This window comes from Leucoraja erinacea, chromosome 6, assembly GCF_028641065.1.
Source record: "Leucoraja erinacea ecotype New England chromosome 6, Leri_hhj_1, whole genome shotgun sequence".
NCBI classification, from domain to species: Eukaryota; Metazoa; Chordata; class Chondrichthyes; order Rajiformes; family Rajidae; genus Leucoraja; species Leucoraja erinaceus.
In genome coordinates, this window is record NC_073382.1 from 51080064 (window position 1) to 51106047 (window position 25984).

Consider the following 25984-nt stretch of genomic DNA (forward strand, 5'->3'; position numbering starts at 1 on the left):
CCCCCCCCGGAGTAACCCACCTAGGAGGACTTGCACAGCCATTTCTGTGCTCCCATCATCCTTCCTTCATTTCCTTCTTCAGACTCAGAAGTGGTGAAACGCCACAATTTGCCTCGAGAGAAGCTCTGACCCCTGAGTTACTCCAGCCTTTTGTGTCTATCTTTGGTATGAACATTGAATTCTCCAGTTTTAAGTAACTTCTAACACCCCCCACCCTGTCTTTTTCTCCCCCTCCCCCCCCCCCCCGTGCCCCACCTAGACTTGCACCCATTTCTGTCCTCCCCCTCCTTCCACATTTCTTCACGTGGATTCACAATTTGCAGCTCTTCGATCAGTCTGTCATACCTCCTGCTTTAATCTTTGGCCTTTGTTCCAACCATCTGCCTATCAAAAAAATCCCTCGCCTGTGTCCACCTTTTTTTAAATACTTTTAGAGATACAGGGTGGAAACAGGTCCTTTGGCCCACTGAGTCCACGCCGACTAGTGTTCATTCCGTAAACTAGCACTATCCTACACACTAGGGACAATGTGCGTCTTTGAAACATGAGAGGAAACTGGGGCACCCAGAAGAAACCAATAGGTACAAACTCCTTACAGGCAGTAGCTGTGGTCAGGATCGAATTCGGGTCTCTGACATTGTAAGTCATCAACTTTACCGCTGCGCTACTGTGCCACCTATTACCTGCCACGCTTTGTCCTGCCTCTTCTCTCTCTCAGCTTTCCTCCCCTCCCCCCCCTTACAATCTGCCCGAAGTGGGATCCCGACCCAAAACATCACCTATCCATATTCTTCAGGGATGCTGCCTGACCCTCTGAATTACTCCAGCACTTTGGGTCTATTCGTGTAAACCAGCATCTGTAGTTCGTTGTTTCTAACCTCTGCTATATATAATGTTGAAAATACGGAAGTCAGCTTATAAAATGTTGTATAAAATCTTAAATTCACTAACCCATTTACAGCAATTCTAGCAAACCACAAATGAGTTGTGCTTTTCCTGTTTACTGCCGGGCAAACTTTCACTATGGTTCACACTTTTAACAATAAGTTGTTCAGTTGTTTCAAATGCAACAGAACTTGCTGCACATTCAACGGAGGATATCTTTTACAAGAGCTCAAAAATTAAATAAGCTCCTTTAAAAAATATCCAGAATTCTAAAGATGCATTGTACTACGTATTTGAAATATCATCATCTAGGGGGCGCCGTCCTGTGTGGTATGGCTGCCCAGCCAGCAGCTGTCTGTTTTTCATCTTTTTTTTAAATGTATTTTAAATTTTTAGTTAGTTGAGTGTCTGTTTTAGTTTGAGCCTTTTTTGTGTGGGGGGTGGGGGTAGGGGGGGGAGGGGGGAAACTACTTTTCAGGGTCTCTACCTGGTCGGAGAGGTAGCTTTTCTCCGGGCTGCACCGTCGACCCGTCCTCGCGGCCTACCAGCGGGCCTGGAGCGGCGTTTCCCGAGGGACCGCCCAGAACCTCGGATAGCAAGAGGATAGACTGATTTATAAATGGAAAGGGATCACGAGGTATGGGGAAAGAACAGAAATACGTTATGGACAGGGGGGGAATAGGCTATAATCATATTGGATGGTAGAGCAGATGGGAAGGGTTTGATGGGGTACTCTTGCCCCTATTTTTATTTCTATGTTACTAATTGTCAAGTTTGTGGCTAGCTGCACACTTAAAAAAACGAATGTGTCCCCAGAATGTAGGCACTGAAACGGGATACCATTTAATTTAAGGCAAATTACTAAAAATTATTTCCCGAATGCCCTTTGACTCAGCCTTCTTAGGACCAGAGACACAAGGAAGAAAGATCCCGACCCGAAAAGTCATCTATCCATGTTCTCCAGAGATGCTGCCTGAATTACTCCAGCACGTTATATCTTTTCTCCTAAGACATGTGCTTTAACTTCTATGTAAAGCAACTACTTTGACATTAACTGTAATGCAGTTATTTAAGTAATTTAAAGTCAAGAGCAGAAATTATGGTTCTACAGGCATTATTGCAGACATTCTATGTATTGCTAGACTAAGTAGGATGAGAGAGGATCTATATTGAAACATATAAGATTACTAGACCATGTTCAAACAGGAGGGCTGGCCCCCGACGCAATATTCCACCTCTCCACCAATTCCAATATTGGTGGCCAGTGGGGGTGGGGGGGGCTTTCTGGAGCGCAGGTATAGGTTCTTGGGGTGGCAGCTCAGTCCCTCAAGCCTGATGTGCTGGCAGCTCACTCACGGCTGGTGGGCTGGCAGTTGACTCATGGCTATTCCTTGAAATTTCATTTCAAGCAGGGTGCAAGGCCACCAAATTTCATTTCAAGCAGGGTGCAAGGCCACCAAATTCAAGTGCAGTTTCCAACCACTTCAAGCAGGGTGCAAGGCCACCAAATTCAAGTGCAGTTTCCAACCACTTCAGGCAGGGTGCAAGGCCACCAAATTCAAGTATATTTTCATACAACTTCAAGCTGGATCCAAGGCCACCAAATTCAAGTGCAGTTTCATACCACTTTCAGCAGGGTGCAAGGCCACCAAATTCAAGTGCAGTTTCATACCATTTTAAGCAGGGTGCAAGGCCACCAAATTCAAATGCAGCTTCATACCATTTCATGCAGGGTGCAACGCCACCACATTCAAATGCAGTTTCATATCATTTCATGCATGGTGCAAGGCCACCACATTCAAATGCAGTTTCATACCATTTCAAGCAGGGCGACTACCATAAAACCACACAAACTCAAAACTCATAGTTCAGTAGACATTCAGTGTGTTCAGTTGATTCACAGCTCAGACAGAGTCGTGACTTCTCCCTCCCCCCATCATGCAGAGACTGCCACACCCACACTTCTGGGTTTTATAACCCCTCCCCCTCCCATCGGAAAAGGTGTGGCCTTCACGGCGTGATTGATAGGAGAGAGATTTTCAACATTCGTTAAACACTAATAACACTTTTATTTTTCATTGATGGGAAGAATCCTCTGCACCTGCTAAGCGGAGGTGGACTGAGTAAGCTGGCCAAAAATCACCGCCATAAGTGGTAGCGTTTTATCTAAACTCAATATACAGTGCAAACAGGAAGTTACCCAAAGCACCTAAACCACCATTTGCAGTAGTGCCTTTTAACTTCAAGCCAAAACACCCAAACCACCATTTGCAGGTGCCTTTTAACTTCAAGCCAAAGCACCCAAACCACCATTTGCAGGAGCGCCTTTTAACTTCAAGCCAAAGCACCCAAACCACCATTTGCAGGAGTGCCTTTTAACTTCAAGCCAAAGCACCCAAATCACCAAATTTGCAGGAGTGCCTTTTAACTTCAAGCCAAAGCACCCAAACCACCATTTGCAGGAGTGCCTTTTAACTTCAAGCCAAAGCACCCAAACCACCATTTGCAGGAGTGCCTTTTTACTTCAACCAAAACCCCCCCAAACAACCATTTGCAGGCAGTGCCTTTTTACTTCAAACCAACCATATTTTCATTTTCAAACCACGTTAAGGGGACTCACAGTTGAGTAGACATGTGTTCAGTGTTATTCAGAGCTCAGAGAGACGTGACCCTTTGCCTTCCTCCATCTTGTAGAGACTGAGTGAGGCACACCACTTCCTGGTTTTATAGTCCCTCCCCCTCCCTCCAGCAGGGGCAGCAGAGAGAATGGTGATTTCTCTGATTTTGCATCGATGGGAAAAATCCTCTGGTTCAGGAAGGCAGACGTGGGCTCTGAGCGAGGTGGCCAAAAATGACGGCCTTAGATGGCAGCGTTCTCTCGGAAATCGCACCACAGTCGGCCAAAAGCGGTCAAGATCAGACTTTTAGCAATATAGATTGTCAAAAATGTTAAACCCAAATTAAACACAAAGGCAAAAGACTGAAACCAGACCTCACAAGGCACTTATAAGCTAATACTCAGAATGAATCAGTCAGGTACAATGAGCTAACAAAACCCTTTCCAAATATTATTGAAATAAAGCGGAAAAACTCAGCAATTCAGGCAGCATTTCTGAAGATAAGAGAGTCACTGTTTTAGGTCAATGACATTTCATCAGAACAAAGTGTGAAGGACTTTGGAAAAACTCAATTGTCACACAACTTTCTTAAAGATGTGAATAAAAACACAACTGACCATCAATTCACAGCATGAGATAGGGTTTTGTTTCCTATACCTTCAGGCCAACCAAAATTAAATGTTGAGAATAAATGAATGAGAACAGGTTGTATACACCATACAATGCAGGGGACATTTAAAATGTGTGCATTAGGTTCTCTAATTTATTTGAGAATATTTCCATAAAATCAGGCATATTTAACCGAAATAAATCATTCAACAGAAAGAAAACCATATTCTCTATGTACAGTAGGGAATTGTTGTTAAAGGATGAATCTATTGCAAAAATGTGATGCTGAGCAACTGCTCCATGTTGCTAGGATGCAATCCTTCAACATGCCATCACAAATGCACCAATACTGAATGAACAATTTTGAATGAACAAAGGCCAAAAAGTGCAGGGACTCAAGTATGTCTGGCTTGCCCTCTTAGAACAATAAAACTGCCAAACAAATCATGGAACACCGACATCATTGTCTTATAGACTATGTTCTACCACAAATGGGGAAGTTATTTAATGAGCAATATTCATCGCCTTAATGGTAATGTTATATACAATGTAGCAACTCAAGACTGGAAAGTCATTTAATAAACACTTTAAAAAAAATGCTGTACCCACCAAGGTACATTACATCTCAAAACAGGATCGCAGCATGAGGAAAGTAAAGAAGAATTTTGTATCTCACCCCCCAAATATAATTACCACATTTAAATTACCACTACATTTTAAACATTACATTAGTATGCGCTACTAATAAAAAACATCTCCCAGGATTATGACCCTTTCAAACTTGTAGAGCGGGTCACAATTCTGAGAGATGTAATGCATCAGCAGTTTATGAAATTGTTCCTTTACCTCCATTGCATCGAAGGTAAAACACTCCTCTTGGTAATCAATTCAGATATACACACAAATAGTTTAAACTCCAGTAATAAGTCTCAGGCTTAGTGAAAATTGTGTCCATCTTGTGCAAATCATATGAACCACCCTTGTGTGAAAATTGTCACTACAGATGCCTTATAAAGATAAAAGATCCAAATTTGCTGGCATATTTTGCTTGTTAGACAATAAATGGTGTAATGCTGCAACATTAACTCAATTTGCATCACACACACACTTGGGGAAATAGGGATTTACTGATCCCAATTCAAATTAATTCATTTTACTGAGTGATCATTCCAGATTAATGCAACATAAAAATAATTAATCATTGGATACCTTGAATGTTATTAGATGTTAACTGTGCGTGAAATATTTTCCAATAATCTATTTACGGTGCACTCATGCACGTGCCACATTTTAAAAGTAATACTCAAAATTGATGCTTTTCAATACCTTCCTGTGGGTGCCTTTGACTGTGTTTAGAATTGGGTGCGTTTAAAGTTGTTTAGAATTGTTTAGAAAGATATGAAGTTAAAACTTGGACTTAGGGTTTTGGAATGATTAAATCGAAATTATATACCATTGACCACAGTTTTGCTCTTTGGTCAGATCATCTATGGTACCACAGTTGTGATGTGATAAAATTGGAAGTTGAAATTGTAACTCGTTTTTTTTTACATGGAACTAAGTTTAATTTTACAATATATCAAAATAACTAAACCTAGTAATCAAATACAAGCGACAATGCAGATATTATAACAAATAATATATACGTTATATGAATTAATAAAGCTGTTCAATTCAACCTTAGTTAAATACATTTTGTTTTATATTCTTTTTGAAAATCAATGCCATTCTTTGCAGTGTTGCATACCAAACACAATTCATAACCACAGCCATATTATTAAATTAAGCTTTTGAGTCTATTATTGGTTACTTAACACTAAGATCTGGTAAGTTGGCACCAGAAAAAAGACGTATAAACTAAACTGGTTAATGCAAAAGGACTACCAGATGTCACTAAGGCAAGCAACTGGTGGTCTGCTCAATGAAGACTTTGCATTAATTGCTGAACGTGCAGATACAATAGCAGTTTTTTAACTCCTTCAAACTACATTATATTTACAAAGAATATATTATAGTCTGAAAATAAATTCTCAACCCAAAATGCACAAGCAAAATTTAATATAATTTCTTGATGCAAGAAATAAAAGCAAACTTGTCACTCTTTTGTTTTGTGGAAATACAAATAAGCATTCCAAATTGGGAATAAAAACTGGATTTATTCGCCATGTCAGTTAGTATATGTAAAAACACATTTTGAAAGGTATTCCTCAAAATTAAAACCTTTACTCTCTCTTTTCAGGTGCTGACTGACTACCCCTTCCCATTTTCATTTTTGAAACAACATTTCTCACATCAGCGTTCAAACAAAAAAAGTTAAGACGCCAAATATTTTTGGTTGGATCTTTAAACAGGATTTGTAACCGTGAGATTTTGTATTAGTTATATTGATATAGACAAAGACAACAATGGAAATTCGTATTAAAATTTTTCTCCCTTTTTTTGTCTTTCAAAGTAGTTAATTCAAAGTATATTCTTTAAAGCTCTAATTCTCCAATTTTAAACTATGTTTGGTATTAAATTGACAAGATACAAGCACAATTACAATTCTAATTGTAAGAGGAAGTGATGTACATTAGTCACAATATACCTAGATATAAGACTGATTTAACTGTAGACCCCACCTTCCAATATTTACTAGCATGAACTTGTAAATAAAGCACAACATCATGTTTTTAAAAACTTTTTCCAACACTTACGTTAGTTGAAAAGCAGCCAGACATTTGATTCTGTGTTGCAGTTAACAAAAAAAAATCCTCATACACTTTGAGCTGCAGACGTCCAGGCAGTCAGAGAACAATGAATAGCTGAACAGATGGACCAACAATGTCTATGCTTTCCCCCATTACCAAACCACATTTCTAACCAATAAGAACTCACCCAGCTAACAATTAGTTTCCGAGGCAGATGCAAACCAACTTCTATTCCACGTCAGGTCTTGGGGCCTCTTAAGACAAGTACACTGATGTCAACCAAGGTCTGCCCTGGGCATCATGTGTATTAACAAGGGGTGTGCAGCAACAATGCCCACAACAAAGAGAACTAGCAGGCAGCTGCTGAATGAGGGCATGAGTCATTAGGCAGCAGGCTGTCAGCAAAACACCTGGCTAGCCATGGACCTCACCGAATCCCTGCTACTGTTATAATCAGATGACATGTTGAAAGTGTAAATTTAAACGTTAAGATTTTATCTTACTGTTACAGTTCCACAATTTCCACAAACAGCTGCAGTGTTAAAACATCAGCATATGAAGCCATATTAAAAATAAATGCTTTCTGTATCTGACATGAATTTTGGGTTAGAAACTCTTTTAAAACAACATCATATTTAGTGAAACAAATACATTACATTCACAGCCATTGTCAATGAAAAGGTTGCAGATGCTTATACTGAGAAAAAAATGTTTCACCATTTCAAGCACTGCCTATAGGATCCCAGTGCAACAAGAATTTTGTAACAAAGGAAATCCAGCAAATACTATTTAAATTAACTTAAATTATTGCTAGCATCCACACTTGGTGAACAAAAGTTTGAAATTTAGATATTAGCTTCATCAATTTAATTAAATTCGAGAAAAACAAGCACAAATAAATCCCTCGTTCCTTGATAGGAAATGTGAAAATGAGTGTCTTGCTTAATTTTTTCTCTCAAAATTGTCTGTTATTACTCTAAAATTGTCTGTTATTACTAATATTGCTTGGTAGATTTCACCCAATCTGCAAAGCTGAATCAATCCTTAAAATGTCACAATACCTAATAAAATGTCTCTAGCAGGAAGCATGTATGTTTTCAGCAACTCCAAATTAATTGTTATTAACCTTAAAATAGAAATTTCAAATGAAAAGTTTAAAATTCCATGAGGACCACATTGCTTCCTTTGTCGGATTCTTTGTGTACATTTTACATAAATTTAGATTTATTTGTTTTTTTTCTATTTTAAGATCTCTCACCAAGTCTGCTCTGTCCTGATTTTCATTCACTTTAGTGGGATCTGCAGATTTAAAATATTGGATTTTTAATGGTTGGAAATTGAATTAAGAACTACCTTTTACAACTGGATCAGAAGGATAAAACCTTGCATCAAAAAGATTGAGGCATGATTATATATGTCAGTACCTGTACATTGTTAGCACCTAAATAAATGAACTAATTTATTGTACTAGAATGGTTGAAACCATACAAATTATTTGTATTGAACTTAACAAAATTCAAACAGTACAATTTCAAGGCCTGTATGAAACTGTGCACCAATTAACTGTCCTTGGCTTTGCCAACATCTTCAACCCCACACCTCAATAGTTTATTATCCTCATTTTCTTCAAGGAAAACGCCATCATTCCAAGAAAAGTAAAGTGACCTTGGTCAGTAGCTCCAAAATCGATCATAATGAAGTGCACTGAAAAACTGGTCATGGCCTATATCAGCACCTGTCTTTTGCAAAGATGCAATACCTTTCTCACAGTTTTTCCTGTCTCCACTACATCTGCTAGATAGGGCTCTTGAAGATAGCGGAGTCAGGGAATATGGGGAGAAGGCAAGCATTGTGGCTGATCAGCCATGATCACATTTAATGGCGGTGCTGGCTTGAGGGGCCGTATGGCCTACTCCTGCACCTATTGTCTATTGCTCTCAAGATGAAGCTTTCCATTCTAGGACATCTGGATGTCCTCCTTCTTCAGCAAACATGTTGTATGGATGCTCTAACCCATATTTCCTCCATTTCCCACAACTCTAATCTTACCCCTCCTTCCTCCAGACAGAGTAGGGATAGAGTTCCCCCATGTCCTTCTCTTTCATCCCATCACCTCCACATTCAACACATCATTCTCTGACATTTCCAAGAGCCTCAACACAATCCCACCAGTAGTCAACCAGAAGAATCAAGAACCAGAGGAAGGTTTCAGGTGAAAGAAGAAACGTTTAATAGGAACCTGAGAAAATGGTAGGTACAAGGTATGAACTGCCAGGAGAAGTAATTGAGGCAGGTATTATAACAACATTTAAAAGACATTTGAACAAGTACATGGGTAGGAAAGATTTAGAAGGATACTAGACTAAGTGGGACCCGTTGGGCCCGTCACACGGGAGGCCTGGTCTTCCAACGCAACCCGTTCCCCAACGCAATATTCCATCACTCACGCCTATCCCCTCCCATCAAATCCACCCCTCCCTGTCCCCTCTCCCTCTGCTCCCCCCTCTAACCCACCTTGCCCATCACCCCGGACCCCTTCTACCTCCCTCCCTACCCCCCCGCACTCCACTACCCCCCCTCTAACCCACTCCCTCCCCCCCTCCCCCCCTCCCTCCCTCCCTCATCCCTCTCTCCCCCTCCCTCCCTCATCCTTCTCTCCCCTCTCCCTCCCTCCCTCCCTCTCTCTCCCCCCCTCACTCCGTCTCCTCCACCCCCCCCCCCCCCCCCCCCTGTGGGCCGGGCTGCGGCGCTCCCTCTCTCCGTGCGTTAGGGCCCCACCTGGTGTCCGCGCCCGCTGGTAGGGGCCGCTGAGGCGCTGCCCATCCTGGGACCCGCGGTGTCCCTCGCCAGCGGGCAGACAGCGGGGCTCGGCGCTGCCCCCCCCCCCCATCTCCCTCTACCACCCATCTCCCTCCTCCTCATTTCCCTCATCCTCCTCCCCTCACTCCCATTCCCTGCCCCAGCTCCTACCCGGGTCGTAGAGCAGCACCAGGGCCTGGAACGCGGTCTGGTTCTTGTACTCGGCCCGGCACTAGCTGTAGGCGACCGAAGCACTCGCGGACCTGGGCCTCGATGGAGCCGGGTTTGCTGTGCCGGGGCGGGTGAGGGTGGCAGGTGGCCGAGCCAGAATTGCCCGCAGAGCAGGAAGCGGAGGCTGTGCTGCAGAATTGCGGCGGGCAGGCTGCCCCCGCGGCACTGGTACACCTTGACCAGACCCCGGGCTTGGGCACGACTCCAGCCCTCAGCTCGGCCGTTACCTGAGCTACAGTCCAACTTCATTTCCTGGCTCGTACATGACCACTGACCCAGGCTCGTCCTTGGTTCCAACCCAGGCCCAGTGCCCGGGCTCGGCCTGCGCCTCCAGCCCAGGCTCAAGCCCAGTCCCAGTCCCCGGGCTCGGCCCGCGGCACCATCCTCCCCACCAGGTACTGCGCGGCTGCTGCTCCTCGGGCGGCGGCGCCACTCCTTCAACATGGCGACCTCCAGCCGATTGACAGCGGACACGGTCAATCAGTGCGGCGATGGTGCCAGGAAGGGGCGTGTCGCAGTCACAGTGACGCTCCTTCCTGAGTGACAGGAGAGGAGACCAATCTGTGTGGTGGCGACTGACAGCAATCTGTGCATGCGTGGTTTTTACGATTTTTAAACCTCTATAACTTTTACAATATACCATCGATCGGAACGAAACTTGCTGCAGTCGCAGCACAAGAGAATGGTGAGTAAGGAGGCGAAAACTCGCAGCGTTATCACGTACCGATTTTGAGCAAATAGAAAAACCCCGCAAACCGGAAGAGCACATGATCAGAGTTTTAGTTATGTATAGGTGGGCCAAACATGGGCAGGTAGGACTAATGTAGTTGGGGCATCTTGGTTGGCATGGGATGGATGAGCCAAATTCCCTCTTTCAGTACTGTAAGACTCTCTGATTGATAGCAGGATAACCCCATCACATCCAGAGCCCTTTAAATGAAAGTGGAGAACCAATTTACTAACTCCCAGGACACTGAACTTATGTGGAATTGAACTTCCAAGTGGCAAGGGCTTGAACAAAACTGTTAATGGGCCAGAAAGTAAACTTTTTTTCCTACAAACATGGAGGAAATTCAAGGTTTTATATCTACTCAATAGCTTTCACATCCTTAGGTTAACCAAAAATGTACATTAATTTTGATGTTATTGCTGTTCCCATGTAAGAAATCAAATCAAGCAATTCACGCATCGTGAGATTCTACACTTAACAAAACTGTTAATGAGCAATTAAATAGATTTATTAGTGAGTTCAACTGCTAATGTTGGCCTGGATCCTAAAAGACTTTCGTTCCGTTCTTCAAATATTGTCAAAGGATTGTTCATTTCTACCTCATTAAGCAGACCTTAATTTAGTATATCATTTTGAAGAGTGTACAATTTTACTTCGGAGTCACGTGAGTGACTACGTGAAGAAGGCCGTTCGTCTACGTGCGCGTCATTTACGTCTGAACGCAACACGCACGACGGACTGGCAGGCACTGAGCCCCCCAGGCCGTCGGGATGAGCAGGTAAGGAAAGTTGAATCACTTACCTGCGTTTCTTTCGGGCTTGAAGTTTTCTTTTCAGAGCCCAGATGTCGAGGAGACGGCCCGCGGGGATGTCGGCTGCTGAAGACCGCAGCTTTCCAAATAGCGGGCGACGGCCTTGTTCCCGACATTAGCGCCGACAGCAGAATCGGCAGGAGGCTTTGCGCGGGAGCAGAAGCTCCATGGTTGTCCTGCGGGACGTAATGGCACCCGCAAGTCCAAACGAACCCTTGACTCAGATGAGTCCGGGGAAGAGGGATACTCTCCCTCAACGGAGAGCGTCTGAGGACGACTTCTCCCACATGGAGCAACTTATGGAGAAGTTGCTCCAACAATGATCTGCTCCAAAGGAGGGAGCAGTATCAGCACGGCCTACAGCAGTGCCGGGGCCAGGAGCCTCGCACATCGGGCAGCCCAATGTCTTCCACATTGGAGGGGGAACTACATGTGGAAGAAACCACTCTGAATCAGAGTACAAAGAAGAGGGGGGGGAAACCTTCCCAGGGACAAGCAGAAGAAAGGAAGTAAGTAAGTTTTACTTATATTGCATTGTTTAAGTCAACACTAAAATGCCTTACATAAAAGGAATAATAAGCTTCCATACAAACAAACAGAAAATAAGTGCTTCTGCAATCATCCAGGTTCCACTGGGTGCTTCCCTGGATGGAATCTAGCTCTTGACAGCCCGGGTATTATGGAGAACCCGCAGGCAGCAGCACCTGTTTTCAGGGCTGCACAAATGTCTCCTGCTCTAAGGAGAGGAGCATTCATGGTCCAATTCAGTCTGACCAAAGCTTGAATCTCATTTAGGTCCACTGAAGGGCCATGTTAGCACAGGTATCCTCGGGGGCCTGCGGCAGCACCTGTTTCCAGGGCTGCCTACAAACCTCACTTTCAGTGGAGGGGAGTGTGAATGATCAGTAGGTAACTGATCTCGAATTTAAAGTATGAACATACTGAAGCACATGCATATGGTCCTCAAGAGCCAGCAGTTGGCAGAATATCCGCATGACGATAAGCAAATCATCAGTAAGCGACAACACACCCCACATCTCCATAGGGGGTAAGCGGTTCACTGAATCCGGTGCTAGCTTGAAAGCTGGGCACGGAAATATGATCAGAGTCGTCTTTCAGGCAGACTCAAAATAATGGCCAGAATTGTCCTACAAGGCAGGCTCAGTATGATGAGGTTTCAGACCAGACCCAAGCAGAGGTCGGGAGAAACATGGAATCCACACTCCTTACCAGTCCTACTCCCAATCAAGGAGAGAAAAGGAATCCGCATCAGGGGCCTTTGGGCTTACCACAAGACCACCGGTAGCCATGGATATAGGTGGGTCTGGGTTTACTGAAACAAGGGATTGTGGAGCAGTTACATGTTGGTAATTTACTCTTGTGTTCTTGTTCAAAATGACAATAACAAGAAATTTCAGAACTGTTTTTTTTTTAAAAACAGATAATAACGTGATAATTTTACTGCACAACATACACAGGTTCCAAGCAGACTTGGAACTCGGACTGGAATTGTCTTCGAGGCAGGCCCAGTATTCTTGGGCAGGATTGCCATTCAGGACATGTGACAGATGGAGGATGTCACTTCATCCAGGTGTAACTCATTTGTGCAGTATAGACTTTTAGAAACAGTAATTTTGTTACGGGTTAACTACTGTTTTATAGGAGCTTCCTATAAAATGGTCACATGGCATGCATCGACCTCAAAGATGCATGCTATTCGGTGTCTATTCACTAAGAACAGGAGATATTTGAAGTTTAACTGGATGGTATGGATCTGCCAAATGGGTTGACATCAGCTCCAAGACTATTGACAAAACTACGGAAACCAATTCTGGGTCTACAAAGGTCTCAGAACCACATAGCAATGGCATATTTGGACAATTTCATTTTGGACTCACCAAGAATTGGCAGAAGCATCAGTCAAAGCAAACCAAAACCCTGTTTGATAGAATTGGTTACCTCATCCATCCAGTTAAATCAAAATTGACACCTACAAGGGTAATTGATTACCTAGAATTTACTATCAAAAACAGTAAATATGTTGGTAACTTTGCCAAGGGGCAAACGACTATATTAATCAAGCCTGCTATGACCTGTAGTCAAATACTAGCCATCTATCAGGCAAACAGCGAGTGTAATTGGCAAATAGTAGCCGCATTTCCAGCAGTACGTACGGGCCTTTGCATTACCAGAATTACAGCGAGCAAAGAAACGAACACTCAGATTCCATGCAGGCAAAATTGGCAAAACTATGGATTGCCAGCAGAGGCCATTGTTGAATAACAATGGTGGATAACGAACGTGAGAAAGCTCAAAGTAAATTTGCTTGAAAGCCATCGAGGGTTCTTCAGACAAATGCTAGCGGCTAAGGATGGGGAGCGACCAACACAGTCTAGAGCTGTGGGGGCAGATGGAATGAGCAGGAGTCTGTAATTCCCCAACACATGGAATCAATTACCCAGAATTGTTGGGGGCACAATTTGGACTCAAGGGGTTCTGTAGCAATATGCCACCAGTGCTTGTTCAAATTCAGATTGATAACACCACTGCGGTGGCACATATCCACTAACAAGGGTGGTGTAAAATCTGTATCTTACGATAGATTGTCGAATCTCATTTGGCACTGGTGTATCAAGAGGAATATTTGGGAAATCTACGAGGTAGATATAACACGGTGACAGATGCTGGATCACGGATGTTTAATAACAACACAGAATGGATGTTGAATCAGGCAGTATTTAACGAAATAACTACACGATTTGGCATACCAGATTTTGATCTATTTGCATCTAGACTAAACCATCAGTTACCCAGATATGTGTCCTGCAAGCAGGATCCAGGGGTAAGGCAGTGGATGCTTTCTCCCTCAACAGGGGAGGATTGTTTATGCATACTTTCCGCAAATTTATCTCACAAACCAATGCTGGACCAAAATCAAGCAAGACTAAGCCACAGGCATATTGGTAGTGCCAGATTGGCCTACTCAAGCCTGGTCCCCAAAAATTTTGGGAACTATAGTCCAGCCAGTTATGGCTGTACCCAAGAGCAGGGACCTCCTAGTGAACCCAGTTACCTAGTGAACCAAATTGGAGGAACAGCATCTGATATTTTGCTCGGGCAGCTTACAACCCAGTGGTATGAATATTGATTTTTCTAACTTCAAGTAACCCTTACATCCCCTCTCTCTTCATCCTTCCCCCAACCAAGTTGTACCAACCAAAGTCGTCTTAGGCACAAAATTCTGGAGTAACTCAGCGAGACAGGCAGCATCTCTGGATAGAAGGAATAGGGAGGTTGCACGGCAGTCGAGGTCAAGACCGTGACCCGTACTGTTGCCACGCAACGCCTTCTGGAGTACATGCAGTGGGTCCGTCTTCTGTCCCAGCATCCGGACTCTACACTGACTGGTAGGAGAGGGGGGTTGGGGCGGGTTCGGGGTGCCGGGGTACAGCACGGTCAGTGACTCTGTGTGGGTGGAGGGACCAGACTGTCCCCAACTCTGCTGCACTGACGGGGACGTTGCCGGGTTTTCGTCCCCGTGTGTCCGCTGCCCGGAGCCGCGGCCCCGCCCCACCCGGCCCCATGTGTGGGCGCTGCCGACTCACAGCCTGTGACAGTGCGGCTCACAGGGGGAGACGGGTCGGAGGGTGGTCGTGGCCGGGCAGCGCTGACCCCGGGGGGAGAGTCGGGGCTGTCCCGAGGCATGCGCTCCTTCTTACACCTTGGTGCATGGGTTCAGAGAAAAGATACTAGAGCATTTGGTTCAGTGACACAATTATTTACAGCACAAAAATTGACCATTTCTTCAGTTTTTTAACAGGTAAAATGGTACGCGTTTCGTGAGTTACTAGTGTATGTGGGAGGCTGCCATATCCTCCAGAAGAATTGAGCTGCACTGTGCGTCACGGCCCTTTGACCCCCCTATGGGTGACATTTCAGGTCGGGACCCTTCTTCGTCTTGTTGAGTCTCATTGTCTGTACTTGTTCTCACCTAGCACACAGCTAACAAAGACCTGTTTCCTTTATCATCACTACTTGTTTGTATATATTTAATTCATTTGTTCTATATATCTCCACATCACCTTCTATATCTCTCATTTCCCTTTCACCTGACTCTCAGTCTGAAATAGGGTCACGACCCGAAAAGTCACCTATTCCTTTTCTCCAGAGATGCTGCCTGCCTGACCCACTGAGTTACTCCAGCTTTTTGTGTCTATCATCGGTTTAAACCAGCATCTGCAGTTCTATCCTACACATGACCTAATAGGACTTTAGGATCTAGATTGAATGTGACTGGGAGAGAGAGGTGACTTACTGCAGGACAGGAGGCTATGTCCACAAAAGGCACTCAAAGCATAAAGCTAAATAAAAGCTTAAGGAACAACACCTCATCTTCCATCTGGGCAAGATGGAAGATGAGGTGCAGTCTTCCAGATTCATAATCAAATTCTATGTCCGAATTACAAATTGCCATTTGTAAGTCATCCATCTATGATATTGGCTCAGCATTCTTTTCTGAATGCCTGATCTGCCGGGTGTATCATATTGCTCTACTATTTGCAATTTGTGACATTCTTGTTTTCATTTTCACTCTCTTACTGCCACTATTTCATAACTTTATTTTCGATCTTTTTAACTAATGCTATTAATAGATGACTCTTTAATCTATCCCCATGGCAAACCTGATCTCACCATGTGGGAGATCATTAATTATATTTGTCATATAGTTTAAATAAGGTGAAAATAGATAAGTACTTGCAAAAAATTGAGAAATCAAGGGTTATGCGGAGCTAGCACAGAAGAATAGATTAGATCAGCAAGGTCTGCCATAGTCATATTGAATGGTGGGGCCAAGTGGTTGACTGCTGCTCCTATTTTCTTGTGTTCTTGGCCTAACTAGCCCTCACTCAGGTCGGTGGGGGCGCTCGGCGAGTCGGCTGCCCTGTCAGCAGCGTGTCCATTATTTCGACTTTTTTATGTTTTTTGGTTTGTCTATGTGTTTGTTTTGGGTGTTTCTCGGTGTGTCTCGTGTAGGGGTGGTGGGGGGCTGGAAGGGGGAAACCGTTCTTCAGTCACCCTCGACGAAGAGGCGACTTTTATCCATGTCTGCCTCCCCTTTCGCGGCCTTTCCTGGAGTCGGGCCCGGAGCATCAGCAGCGGGTGCAGCGTGGACATTTTCCATCGCGGAGCGGGCGAACCCTTGCCGGGGGTCTCCAGAGAGGAGTGCTCCAATCGCTGGCCCGCGGACTAGGACATCTTGAAGCTGTGGTCTGCGGAGCTTCTAACCGCGGGCATGGCGTGGACTTTCCATCGCAGAGACTGGGATCCCTTGCCAGGGATCACTGGAGAAGAGCTCCGACCGCCATCCTGCGGCTTATAACATCCTGAAGCCACGGTCTCCGGTAGGAAAGTGCCGATTCGGGGTCTCCAAGCCGCAGAGTGCGTTCGATCGATCATGGCCCGACCACGGGTGAACAAGGTAGGAGGACTGGCTGAACTTTGTGCCTTCCACCACAGTGAAGAATGCTGTGGTGGATGTTTGTGTTAAATCTTATTGTGTATTGTGTGTTCTTTTTAAGGGTATTGCTGCTGGCAAATTCATTTCACTGCACCTTCGGGTGTATGTGACGAATAAAATTGACTTTGACCCACTCTCTGCAACTTAAAACTTGTTTTCTCTCTTTCCCAGCTTTTATAGTGGGTCTCCAACCCAAATTGTAACTCTGCTTCTCTTTCCACAGATGTTCCCTAATGTACTGAATGTTTCCAGCCTCTGGAGTTTTTTTTTGTTTTTTTACTCATTTAGTACAAATATCTTGCTTCAGCTCCAGTGGTCACAATAAACAAAACGTCTATGGTTGACAAAAGTGGATGAAAACAGTATCAAGAATGACAACACAATTGCAACCCAAAAGATAACAACGTACCAGTAGCTGTGAATATAGCTCTTACTTTTTATGTCATGGTTCTTATCAGGCTACTACTGGCAATATAAGCAACACCTCACAGTTTGTAGGTCACGGGTGATCTTGAGAAATACATTTATCTCAGTTATTCTTGCACAATATTTTGTAAATTATTCAAACCTGTAATCCATGCAAGATTTGGAGGTCAGATGTGAGGGGAAGGATCCATGTGAACAAAAACATATCGTGAAATGTTGAAGAAAACAGTAATTGCTTAAAAGAATGTCTTAAATTCCAAGCCAATGTTCTTCAATTATTTAAATTAATTAAGGTCAGATTATGCCTCATATCCTGGCCCAACCAGCACATTTTCACTACAGATGCCCAATTCTTGTACCTTTAACACAAGGTCACCACTTGGCCCATCTTCCCCTCTTTTTAAGCACTACAACTCTACAACTCCTTTGTTTGTATTTGCACCAACACCAACTCCTCTTTTCATGGTAATTTCCCATGCAACCACAGGGCAGCAGAGTAGCACTGCTGGTAGAGTTGCTGCTTCAGAACTCCAGCAGTCCAAGCTTGAAGCTCACCTCCAGTGCCATCTGTGTGGTGTTTACTTGTTCCCCGTGACCACGCATGTTTCCTCCCACATCCCAAAGATATGCAACCTGATATGCTAATTTGTCACTGTAAATTCTCTTTTATGTGTAGATGAAACGTAGAATTGGGGTCTGGGAGTTGACGACATTAAAAAGTGGGATTAATATAGGATTAGTGTAAACTAGACTAAGTGGGACCCATTGGGTCCCTGTCACACAGGAGGCCTGGTCCCCCAACGCAATCCGTTCCTCAATGCATTCCACCACTCACCCAATCCCCCAATGCAACCCGTCCCCCCAACACAATATTGCACCACTCACGCATAGCTCCCAACTGCGCAGGCACAGCTCATTTCCCTTCATCCCCCAGCACTCCCTCCTCCCCTCTTCACCCTCCCTCTTATTTCCCCTCTCCTTCTCCCCTCCTTGACAATTGGACCCGTTTGCATCATGTGTGTGTGTTACTCAAACTCCACGTAAACTGCTCGGCCACCCTGCAACCCGACTCTATCCGCCCAATCCGCTGCTCAGCCCGTACCCATCCTGTCTGACCGCCCACTGCTGCTGCTCAGCCTGTCCCCGCCCGCTGCTACCGCTCAGCCCACCCCCACCCTACCCACCGCCTGCCTGCTCGCTGCCGCCGCCGGGCCGGTGTTCGTCACGGTGGGCACCACGAGTTTCAATGAGCTGGTGGAGAAGATCTCCTCCGAGAAGGTCCTGAGGATGTTACCGCAACAGCCGCGGGCGGGGGATGGGTGATAACGGAGAGTGAGACAGGACCAGGGCCCCCACTGAACCCCCCCCCCCCCTCCCTGCCGCCGATGGTGGGGGGAGACGATAGACAAGTTACTGTGAGGGGAGAGAGGAGTTTGTGAGTGAGGTGGGACAGGCCGCCGCTAGTGGGGCAGGAAGAGGCGTCGCCGTCCCGGCCATGGCATTAACTGACAGAAGAGACCAGTCTGCGCGCCGCTGATTGAAGGAATCTGCGCACAAACGTTTTTTAAGATTTTTAAACCTCAATAACTTGATACCACCTACCCGGAACAAAACTTGTTGCACTCGCAGCGCAGGAGAACGGCGAGTGACATGGCGAAAAATCGTAGCGCTATCGCGTACTGTTTTTGCACAAATAGAAAAACCCGCATACCAGAAGAGCACAAGATCAGAGTTTTAGTTATATATAGATAGATGGGTGGTACATGGATGAGAGTAAAACTGAAAATGTGGTCAGAAGGAAATTCTGTACTTTGGGGGAAGGAGGTGCTGCCATCTAACCTCCAATGCCTGTAGTGATACATGTAAGCTTCAGAATTCAAAATTTACCTTTTTTAGAGAGTGCAAGGCTGTATTGAATTATTAGACTGTAATAGACAAAATCTAAATAATACTTATTATTAATGAGAGAACAGGCTATGTGTCAGGACTGCAGAATGTCCCCATCTTCTAATCCTGCTCAAATACAGGGCCTTGTCTGAGGATTATAAAATGACAAATGTGACAAACTTGAAAATTTGCAGGACATTTTGAGGGCATGGTTAGCAAGTAGTAAAGTTAGTAAAGGATATGGGATTTTGAGCTTCATAAATATAGGTCAGCAGTGCGTACAAAAGAATAGAGAATATTCCATGTTTCATGATTGATTTTTTAAATATACAAAACACTGGTTAGGCCGTAACTCAAGTACTACATTAAATTTGACCAACATCTTCAGGAAGGATGTGAAGGTCCAAGAGAGCGCATAGAAAATATTTAGTAGAATGGCTTCAGTGATTAAGGAATTGAGCCACATGAATACATTGAATAAGATATGGTGGCTCTCCTTGAAGTAAGTGACGCTGAGAAGAGATTCAACAGCGGTGTATGTGATGATGCCTTCATATAAAAAAAAGTTGTTTTCATTAACAAATAGATTGAAGTTTAGGGAGCTCAGATTTAGAACTAAGGCAAAAAAAAAAACAGGGAAGAAGTGATAAAAAGTTTTACACAAAGAGAGTGTGATGATCTGGATATCTTGAATTAACCTCTTGAAAGGGTGTTAGAATCAATACAGAATCAATACGGGATTTTAAGAGAACTGCATAAGTAGATGAGGGAACATAATTTACAAGACTATGGGGAAAGAACAGAGGAATGGCAGAGAATGGATTCTATGGCATGCTGGCACAAGCTCTTTGGATAAGAAGCCTCCTGATGTGCCATCGCAATTGTGCGATTAATGTAAGAGTTTGTAAACAGTGATAGTATCTTAAATGAGTATGCCTGTACTGTCTCCATCTTCCTTCTCTGTGGCTCAGAACCAATGAGCTGGTTGGAGATACACTGATACTGAAATAAGGCAATAACAAGTTTCTGGACAATTTGCTCAAAACTTTGTTCGCGAAGAGAAAAGTGAGCCCTAAAAACAAAGTCATAAGATCTACAAGAAGGGTCTCGACCTGAAACGTCATCCATTCCTTCTCTCCAGAGATGCTGCCTGTCCCACTGAGTTACTCCAGCATTTTGAGTCTACCTCACAAGATCTACATATCTGGTCCGTAATCTTCTATATCTTGATGACTTGCAATGCATCCAGATGCTTACATAGAATACACTGGTAAATAAGGCTTTGGTCTCACAGAAGACACATGATATGCTTGCTTACATACTGTACGTTGGGGCCTTGAGTACAAGAGCCAGGAAGTCATAATGCAGTTTTATAGGATTTTGGTTAGGCCACATTTGGAGCGTTTCTTGCAGTTCTGGTTATCCCATTACAGAAAGGTTGTGTAGGCTTTGGAAGGGTGCAGAGGAGGTTTACCAGAATGATGATGGGATTAGGGGTTATTAGCTAAAGGAAGAAGTTGCACAAACTTGGATTATTTTCTCTGGAATGCCGGAGGTAGTTCTGCTGGGAGACCTGATAGAATAATATTAAATTATGAGAGGCATAGATAGGATAAATGGTTACAACCTTTTTCCCAGGATAGAAAGATTACTTACGAGAGGGCACAGCTTTAAGGCAGGAGGGACAAAGTTTAAAGGAAATGTGCAGGGCAAGTGCCTGGAACATAATGTTTGAGGCAAATACAATAGTGTAATTTAATAGACTTTTGGAGAATATGCATATGGATATGCAGGGAATGGAGGGATATGAAATATGTGTAGGCAGATAAGTCTTGGTCTTTGAATTATGTTCGGCACAAACATTGTGGAATGAAGGCCCTGTTCTTGTGCTGTACTGTTCTATGTTCTCTGTAGTACAGTACAAGAACAGGCCCTTTAGCCACAACATCTATGCTAATCGTGATCCCAAATTAAACTATCCCTCCATTCCCTGCTTGTTCACGTGGTCATCTACCACCTTCTCTGGCAACATCTTCCAAACACCTGCCACTCTGTGTGAAAAAAACTTTAAACTGTTCTTCCCTCTCAGCTTAAACCACTGCCCTGGGATATTTGACATTACCATCCTGGGAAAAAGTGAATATTCTACCCTATTGAAGCCTCATAATTAAGAACAAAGTGCAGGAAAGAACACTCTTCCTTTCTTCTGCTTACTACCCTCAGATACAAAGGAATAACTCTAGAATCTAAAGCATTTTGGAAGATAATGACCAGAGCATTCTCAAAGGATGCTGATCAGCTGATCGCTAACCATTTTAACTCCCATTCTCACCTTTCAGTCCACAGCCTCTTCCATTGCCAAAGTGAAGCCATGCACAACAGGAGGAACAGCATCTCATATTCCATTTGGATAGCTTATAACCAATTTGTATAAACATTAAATTCTCCAATGTAAAGTAATGCTTTATAGGACTTTGGTTCGACCACATTTGGAGTATGTTTTGCAATTCTGGTCGTCCCATAACAGAAAGGTTGTGGAAGCTTTGGAAGGGTGCAGAGGAGGCACCCTCTCTTTCCGGTGATCCCCCACTCCAGTATACAACCTTTTCTTTCACTATCCTACTCCAGTCACCCTGCTGCTTTCCCTTCCTTCCTTCATACACTCATCTCCCCCTTTTATCCCAGCTCTTTCCCCTCCCCCATCTATCCCCTTCCCTCTTGCTTTATATTTATTTCACTCCTCTCCTTATCTTACATCCCTGTGTCTCATGAGTTCTACGAGCAGAATTTGGCCATACGGCCATCAAGTCTACTGCGCCATTCAAGCATGGCCGATCTATCTTTCCCTCTCAACTCCATTCTCCTGCCTTCTCCCCATAACTTTTGACAAGAATCTGTCAATTTCCGTTTTAAATCTCCGTCTCCTTTTAATCTCTAGCCGTTGAAACTTACTTCACCCATTTGTCAATGATCTCCCTTCGACCTGCATTGATTGAATTACTTGCCAGGTCTCGCCCCGTCTTTCTTTCCCAGCTCTCCAATTTAAATTAATGCTCGTCTTTCCCGGTCCCCCCCCGTCCCCCCCCGTCCCCACCATCTTTTCCCAGTCCAAATCCGAAATGAATTCTGTACACCCCCCCCCCCTCCACAACAGAAACTACCCGACCCGCAGAACTCCTCCAGTGTTTTTTTTGTTCAAGATTTCAGTATCTGCAATCCCTTGTGCATGTATGTGTAACCCTCGCTGTCAAGATTCTGAACATTAAAAAAAACCGCGGGCTGAAAATCTGAAAAAACTAAATACTGGGAAAACTTTATCAGATCAGGCAGCATCCATGGATAGATAACGTGTGGATGTTTCAGATCGAAGACACTTCAGAACCAAGAACATTTTCAAACTGAGCGGCTCCGTGCTATTCATTGACTCAAGTTCGCCAACTTCTCTGGGACTAGATCCTCATTCTGGCCGCGATACATCGCTATTTCAATAAGACTTTGTTTATGTTTTATCTCACTGCGAAGACAGGCGCAAAGTAGTTTAATTCCTCTGCCATTTTCTGCAGAAGGGCCTGGCTTGAAAGTGCGAGAGAGGTGCTGAGAGCTTTCTATTTCCCCTCTCATTTGCAATGTGCAAACGCCCTAGCCCGAATTAACGGAAGAGACTGCTGCAATAATAAACCAAGCACACGCACTCACCGCTCCGAACGGGAGGCCACTGGCTCACGCCGACGGCCCTGCGGTGAGGGCCGAGGGTGGAAGGCACCGATGTGTTTTTCGGTGAGTGGTCCGCGACCCCGCTTCCTCCTCCTCCATCTTCTCCTCCCCGCCAACACCCAGCGGCCGCCTCTCTCCACACCCCCCCCCTCCCCCTCCCCTCCGCGCCGGCTGCAGCCGGTCTGATCCGGAGCTCGCGCTCCAACGGTTCACACTTCAAGCGTCGGCTCGGGTACACATCCCGCGCGCAGGCTGGTCCAACGTTCCGAGGCCCCGCGCTTGGTGCCACCTGCAGCCAAAGCAGAGCCGGTGCACAGCCCAGTCCCTTCAACCATTAACTTCGTCTGCATGTGCTGAGATTGCTCTTTCGGTCATACACGGCTGCGAGCCGTATGTTCGGATGTTTTCTTTTCGCAAAGCAAATATCTCTTGCATGGGTTGGAGTCCTGTAGCTGTCTTTATTCCAGTCATTGTGTTCAACCCAAGATGGGAGAAGAATGCTAGAACGGCGCGGCGTGTGAAGCACATCAATGTAGTCAGTTACCAATAATGTTGGAGAGCTACATCCCAGCCATTAGCGTGGCTTTTGTCTTTGCATTTAGTGCATGACCAGTTGCAACTTCCCATGTCTGTGCTGTATTAAATCGAATACATTTGTTCAGGTCGGGTAAAGGAAAGGTGCTGAAATGAGTATGATATTGCGAGAGGGAACGGGAACCGTCGGGACCAAGGTTAGCAAGGACAGGATTGTTGGGCGATTCGAGTTCGTGGGAGATATTCTACCCCCAATTCCTACGCTGCCCCTCCAAAACTCCCGATTCCTTTAATTTCCAACAATGTATTATTCTTTGATTTGAATACATTCACTTACTGAGTTGTTCTGTGGTGAGAATTCCAATGATTCAAGAGTCAAGTCAAAAGTGTTTTATTGTCATATGTCCCGGATGGGACAATGAAATTCTTACTTGCTGCAGCATAACAGAATATGTGAATAGGGTGATTTCACCAAGGTCACTGGAGCGTAGATCCACACCCACGTGACCGAAAATCTGAAGTGAAGTACATGCTATACATCCGGTACATGTTAGTGAATGGGAAAACACGCACTTTCACACCCGTTAAAAACATCGGAAACGGACAGTTTTTGAGCTGCAATTTACTGTGCCAGTCGGGGTGACCGTGAGGCACAGCTACCTAAATTTACAGTCCAAAAAAAAGATAGAAACTAAGGTAAATTCAAGAGGGAGCTGAAGGTGCAAATCTAGCGGAAATGACCAGCGGACATTTGCCGTGGTGATTTAAAGATCCAACCTGTCGTGAAATCACCCTATATGTAAACAAAATATCGGGAATTATCACGTTTGCTCGCTGCATTTCATCAAAAGTAAGGCATTATTGACTTTTTTGATGAAATGCAGCGAGCAAACGCGATAATTCCCGTGTGGGACAGGCCCTTGATGGCTGTAGGGAAGAAGCTGTTCCTGAACCTGGATGTTACAGTTTACAGGCTCCTGTACCTTCTTCCTGATGGCAATGGTGAAATGAGTGTGAATATTTTAATTTATTTCAATCTTAAACACCTACCTATTACTTTGAATATTTGACCCGACTATCTTCTGCGGATCTTCTTGTACATACCCCATCTAAGAATATTGGACACTACTGAGGTCACCCATTCTTTTTCAGGGGTTGAGCCAACTCAGTCTCACAGTAGATTTTACCATCGCAGGAACTGGTGTGGTGAATCTTTGCTCCACTCCCTCACTGGTAGATACATCCTATTTTAGATAAAACCAAAAGAGTACACAATACTCATGATGTGTCTCAGCAGGGCCCTATTAAATCCCTTTCAGCAACAAAGAATTATGATGGAAAAATTGGATTGCTTGCCATTTCTCACCATTCCACCTGTTGGCAAAGGTAGGTAGTGATGATGTAATTCTACACTTCTTTCAGTGAGTGCTCATCTTTCCCATGTGATATCCCCATTGACTACTGAGAACATCTGGCTCCATAGCCCTATAGTCCACACAACCCTCTACGAAGAACAATTTCTCCTCTCTTTACTAAACTGCCTCTCCCGTTATCCTGGTCTGCATTCCTCAACTTGGGGTAACCTGTTGTCAAGTTGGTCAAGGACGAATTAAGGGCAGTTCTCAAGAGCATGAGAAGTTTTAAAGAACGGAGTTCTGGCCAAAGTAACCAATTGTACTCCAATTGTAGTTTTACCTAAAATAGATAAAACAGTAAGATGGTGTAACAAAGAAACCTTAAATAAAACCTATAACAATTAATATACCTTGCTGACATATCAAGAGTCTGAAGATGATGTCTCAACCTAAAACGTCACCCATTCCTTCTCTCCAGAGGTGCTGCCTGCCCCGCTGAGTTACTCCAGCATTATGTGTCTATGGTGGTAAACCAGTATCCGCAGTTCCTTCCTACACATATCAAGACCTGTTGTCAGGATCCAAGTTTTCAGTAAATTTAATTTATTGCACCCAATGTGCAGTTGCTAATGGATTATGACAGTTAAAATAATCCATAATCTATATATGAATGAACCTAAAGATAAATTTGATGTTATCGTGAGAATTGAACATCTAGAGAATAATTTGTTATTTTCTGGAATAACATTCTTATTCCAAATTCTTGTTTGATCTAACAATGGTGCTAATTTTGTTGCATCTTGAGAAGAACGAGAAATTATATTAATGCCCAACTTCTAAGCATTTAATAATTGCAGGCACAATTGAAGTATTAAATATCTGTTGGATCACTGTCCTGTTTCAACTTATTGAATAGACACTATCATCAGCCTCAGTGTGGATTTTAGGTAGGAACTTTTATTATTTGCCTATTTTACTGAGCATAAGCATGTGCAAAATAAAAAGGAAGCAAATACCCCCCTGTTACAAATGCCATTGATTCCTATTGAGAAGTTTCCAGGTGGGGATTTTTATTTTCACACGGTGCATATATGAGAACATCATTTACAGTATCAAACTGAAATACAATGGGGCTCTGTCCAGATCTGTTGTGGATAGTGAAAGCAAGTCTTTAAAA

The 25984-nt window shown here is 44.1% G+C and overlaps 1 protein-coding gene across 1 annotated transcript in view; it reads right to left on the reverse strand.

The window, feature by feature from the left end:
* Positions 1 to 23050, reverse strand: part of LOC129698121 (probable ribonuclease ZC3H12C) — a 59268-nt gene extending 36218 nt beyond the window's left edge. Inside the window, exon 1 of the mRNA XM_055637009.1 lies at positions 22901 to 23050. The gene's annotated coding sequence lies outside the window, so the exon portion shown is untranslated. The remainder of the gene's footprint in view (positions 1 to 22900) is intronic.
* Between the last annotated feature and the right edge of the window lie 2934 nt (positions 23051 to 25984).